The 5639-nt window shown below is 36.7% G+C and overlaps 1 long non-coding RNA gene across 1 annotated transcript; it reads left to right on the top strand.

Moving 5' to 3' along the window:
* Positions 1-1149: 1149 nt before the first annotated feature.
* Positions 1150-3291, top strand: LOC127130070 (uncharacterized). Its single transcript, XR_007806414.1, has 3 exons — positions 1150-1922; positions 2519-2639; positions 3109-3291. It is a non-coding gene; the product is annotated as an uncharacterized LOC127130070 (long non-coding RNA).
* Positions 3292-5639: the final 2348 nt, after the last annotated feature.

The following is a 5639-nucleotide window of genomic DNA, read 5'->3' as shown; positions in this document are numbered from 1 at the left end:
TGCGTGAAGAAGACTTGGTAGTGTACTCGATTCGTATTGCACTAGAGTCTATGAATAAGGGCAAACGCTTTGAATAGCTAAGGCCTACGCCCCGTACGCAAAGTCGCTCTAGACAAGGATAGGAGAAACTCTGTTTCATCATTCCTTATTACTTAGGACTCGTATCGTACAATTTGAATCATATTTACCAAGTCTTGACCTTTGATTTATCTTGTATAGCCCACTGCTTGGTATGACTGAGGATACTTCGATCGAGAATGTGACTTTAGGCCTTGAGGACCACAACTTAGACAAAGAAGTCTTATTAAGTGACCAAGGGTCTTTTGGTCACTCAAATTAGACTGTGGGATTATACAATATCAAAGGATTTAATTGATCAAAATTACTTTTGATCAATTTGAATCATAGGGTTAGAATTGATTTTAAAAGCTAGGCTAAACTTAATATAATGGTTAGGATTAAATCAAACTAACCTAAAGGTACATGTTATAGTTAATCAAGGTTAGATTAAAATCTATGTCAAAAGAATTCTAAAGGAACACGCAATTATGCTAACCAAAACTTGATTAAAATTAGATAAAATTCTAAATCAAGCTCTAGTCCTAAAGGAACATGCCATGCAAATATGTGGTTAAAATACCAAAATGACCCCTAAAGGGTAGAATGGTCATTTCATAAGATGAGCACAAATTAAATTCTAACTAAAATCTAACTATTGCCTAAAATGTAATCCAATTCTAAAATTATTCTAATGTTAGAAATTAAGCTAAATCAATTAAACTCTAAAAATCAATTAAATTCTAAAAATCAATTGAGATCAAAAAATCATTAATTCTAATTAAATTCTAATTACAAATATTTCTAAAGATTCTAATAACCTAATTAAATGTTAACTAAACTAATCCTAATTGCTAATCCAAATCACTAATACGTAATTAAAACTAAAAATGCTAATAACCAGAAATAAAGCCTAGCAGAATTAAGCCCAACAACATACTGGGCTTCGCAGGAGAGGTGCAGCGTAGAAATGGTCACAGGCCCATACTCATCAGGGCCCAAAAACCTTCTAAACGGAGTTCAAGCAAACATCAGGAAAATGGGGTGCGGATAGCAAACACAATGGACCTTGGGCCCATAACCAATTCTGAACATTGAAATGGAGGTAAGACGGAAACTCCCAGGGTCAAAATCCCTAATCGCGGTATTTGTTCCTCAAACACGCCGTCGTCGACGACGCAACCGGAACCCGGATCACACGAAGCTCAACAACTGCGAGCAAACAAACTTCCCCAATCTATGGTGCAACGGCCGCGACTCTCAACCGAGTTCGACCATCACTCGCAATCGCGAATTCAAGCGCTTCGTCTTCTGCACGTGTGTACCAGTGTTGGCTTTGCAAGAGCATTCTAGGGGTATGCTCAGAGTCACGTTCCGAAATTCGAGATGAAGATGAAAGTGACTCAATCGTTCACTCTTCATCTCTGCTTCACCTGGCCTGCACGAATTCAAGATGAAGACGAGAGGAGTGAGAACTCACCGTATCAATGTCGGCAATACGCTCTTCGTGGATTACTTTGTCATCTTCTCCTTCCGTAATCTTCCCTCCTCCTGCAAACGAATTCTGACACGGTTTCAACGTCGTCAACTACTTTACCGATAACACTTCTTCATCTCTCTGTTCCCTTTCCCTCTTATCTTACTTTAATCTCTGCTTCTTCTTTGCATATGCTCATGGTTATTGTGAATTGCAGCATGAAAAGTTGGCGGCAGAGTGATGACAGAAGATTAGAGACTCTTGGTATGAAGAAGATTCCCGCCGTAGAAGAAGAAGATTGGAGTGAAGAACAATGGAGATTGGAATGAAAGGGAAGAAACGGTTGTGAATTCCATTTCATAGTGAAGTCTGCCCCGTGAAAAATAAGGTACCCATTGTTATATAGACAAAGTTGTAACTGAATCGGTCATCCAAAATGGGGCAGCCTCGTTAGAGTTTGGGCAGGGTTGAATTTAACTGAAATTGAAGAGGAGATTTGTCAGAGTTATCACTTTGTTATAATTTTGTTATGAAGTTCTTCTTGAGCACTAACAATTTAAGTTTAAAATGGAATGTTAGTTATGAGATTGTTATTTTCTGTTAGAAGTTTGTGAATAGTTGAGATGTTAGTTGGATGGCAGCTAGGTTAGTTGTTATGGACTTGGATTCAGTTAGTTACTAAACTCATAGTTCGGTTAGGATTGAAAGAAACAAAGGTTGAGTTAGTTGGTACTGTAAAATGAAAACTGGTTAGTGAGTTGGTTGTGAAACTCAAATGAGCGAAAACAAATATTGGTTTGAATTCTGCCAGTAAGATTTAGTTATTGCTCTATTGTAAAAATTTGTTAGTTTACTAATTACCCGTTCCAATTTGTTCGAAAATCCATGGGCGTATTTGATTGAGTTTCTTGTTGTTTAAATGTTAGATTGGTATGCTACTATTAGGATGTTGTTGTTTGGTGTTCGTTATTAATTTCATAGCAGTTCTGCAGGTTGATGCAGTTGGGAATCCGGCCGCCAAGCATATCCTGCAGCATACTGTCATGCTGGTGTATTGCAACAGCTATTTCCTTGCTGGCTTGCGTCGAGTGCATGAAGTTACACGGTTAGGAAATATGTATTTAGTAAATGATAGATGCTTTGCACTTTCTGATTAATGTCAAGTACTTTTCTGCTTCCATTGGATGTGGGTAATTCTGTTTTGAAATGTTCATGGATGGACTGTATTGCATTGCTATCAATGATGTTGATGCTGGTTATTTGGCTAAAAGTCGAGTTTTTTTGCCATTAGAAGTGAGTGAACCTGTTATGGACATTTTAGTCTTTCTGCAGCCCTACTGTTATATTACTAGTTAGAGATAGTTGTTGCAATTAAGATCAAACTCTTGTTATTTTCTTTTGCTTATTGACATGGTGTTAGTTATTTATGAGGTTAGAGAAAAATTCTGCAACTTTAGCAATGTTAATTATTAGGGAAAAAATGGTTTGTTAATGAAGTTTCAATTTATGAGATTCAATTTAAATGCAAATTAGCTGTGAATGAAATATTGATGAAAATTCTGTTTGGGTTGAAGCTTATTCAATTGGAGAATTCAAACTCAAATCGGTTAGCAGTTGAGGTTTGTGAGCTGGTTCAATTAACTTCAGTATGCACCGTTTCTTTTGGTTCAGTTTTGTGGAGTGTTGCTCAGAAGGGAATGAAATGGTATTGCTTGTGTCAATTTTCCTGCCAAGTACTGCTTCTGCTATCTACCATGGCAAGAAACCCGACTGTCATGTTAAATCATTTTCTTTTGCTTTGAATTGGATGATATTTCATGTTGAATTTATCTTGTCCTGCGTGTGGATTTATTTTGCAGGCCATGATTGAATTGTGTTGCGGAACGAGGACTGCACCTTGCTTGGATTGCATTGGATTTGTAATTATGTTAATCATTGTAAGCATGTGTAGGCTATAATTTGGACGTAGTTTGGAGCTTGGTTGAAGAATGCTCATGCTCATCCTTGTAGCTTTCTTTTTAGGCAACGTTTGAATCGGATCAATGTAATGTAGGAACATGTAAACCGTGATTTGAAAATGAGTTGGAAATTTATGAAATTGCAAAGATTTATGTAGTTTGGAAATTCTTCTATTGTTGATCTGGAATTTGAATTTGATTGTGGTTTGTAAATGGGTTATAAAATTGGGTTATGTAGGAAGTTGAATGGTTGTAAACCTTTTTTAGAGATTTGAAGGAGTGGGTTTCGAAATGAGAAATCAAATGGTATTGAATTATGTATATTGTAATAGATAAATATTGCATCGAAAATGAATCATGGTTTGAAATGGTTATGTGAACATGTAAATGAATATTCATTGAATTTGATGTGTATGGAATATTGTTGAATTGTATTGAATAGAACTTTAATGGTTTGGTTTAAAAAATAGAAAGTCACGTTGAATGTTTGGAAGTGAAAGGGATTCAATTTTGGTTGAATGTTTGGAAGTGAAAGGGATTCAATTTTGGTTTGAAATTGGAAATTGAATTAGTGGTTGGATGGTGCATTGACTAAAAATATGATTTTAAAAGGTTAAAAAAGATGGAAAATTGAATGTTTGGAATTGTGTATGGCTATTTGGATTTGCAATGTGGTTTCTATGTCCATGTCTTACGTGATTGAAAAATGAACTTGTAATTAGGTTTTGGTATGTATTGCATTATAATGGTTTATGAACATGGTTTATGTAGTGGTCATGTATGGTTCAAGAAAGAAACTTAGGATTTATGGATTGCAAAATGATGAGTTGACTTTGATCAACTGGTTGATCAAAAAGTCAACAATTGACTAAAAGTCAACCTATGCAAAAATGATGTAATTATTTGTAATTTTTCAACGCAATGTTTATTGGACAATGCACTAAATGGACCTTATAAATACAATGTAATTCCTAATTAAAGTGAATGTTCTAATGAAACAATGCAAAAATTTGAATTCACATGACCATTTTCCAAAGCAACCAATTGAAAACAAGTACTATGAATGAATGAAGAGAACTCAATGATTGTGAAATGGTTGGACCAAACCAACCATGAATCCTTGTACCAAATGAGTTTAAATGAACCTTGACACACAAAGGGACCAATGAACGAAACCTGGACCAGATGATGACCCAGGTAGCCAATGGATGAAATGATGACATGTAATGAGATGTAAGCATACCTTAGACCAATTATGACGAACCAAGGACTAGGGTTTAGCGAGGTTAGAGTTCAACAACCAAAGGCCTCAATCATAAGCAATGCACCAATACTCTAACCCACACCAGGGTTTTCGTACCCCTTAAAGCAAGCCATAAGGTTCACCAACCTCAAGATCAACGTATTACATTTAAATGTGAAACAAGCACCAAAGTGCAACCTCCAAGGCCCTGAGCACCTATCAATTAGGGTTTTTATGAGCCTTAAATCCAAATGTCAACCAAACTATGCACTCAAGCACTAACTACCCCTGATTAGGGTTGCAAACCAAGCACAAAGCTCCTCAGGCAACATCTCATACCATGGGCCCACAAATTAGGTTTTAGAAGTCAGATATCCACAAGATCCCTCAAGGTCAAGAATTAGGGTTGGGATGCACAAATGAATGTCAAGATGTAGGCCTCGGGAGTTAAGGTTCCAAAGGATCAGGCCATTAGGGTTTCAACCTATCTGATGAGGAAAACATTAATCTTCAAGCCCAATCCTGTTTTTCATTAACCACAACCTCGAATTTATGATGTTTGTTAGCATGTGTTGATTATGCATGAATGATGTTCATGAATGAGTCGTGAGTGAGTCTCAGGTTATAAGTCAGGTGAGAAGCAAAAATGGAGGGAAAATTTTAGGGTACAACACTCACCGGGATAACCGTTCATCATATTAACAGAGGAGTTACCATGAGTGGGTAACGGATTGGCTTTAACATTCGGTGCACGGTCCTCAAAGGACATCATCCCACTTCTTACCAACTGTTGAACCTCATATTTCAATGAATAAGAGTTCTCAATATCATGGCATGGTACCCCTTGATGATTGACACAATGTTGATCAGGCTTATACCACCACGACAGAGGTTCAGGCATAGA

The sequence above is a fragment of the Lathyrus oleraceus genome, chromosome 1 (genome assembly GCF_024323335.1).
Source record: "Lathyrus oleraceus cultivar Zhongwan6 chromosome 1, CAAS_Psat_ZW6_1.0, whole genome shotgun sequence".
NCBI lineage: Eukaryota > Viridiplantae > Streptophyta > Magnoliopsida > Fabales > Fabaceae > Lathyrus > Lathyrus oleraceus.
The sequence above is the reverse complement of the archived record's forward strand: the minus strand, read 5'-3'. Positions and strand labels throughout refer to the sequence as shown.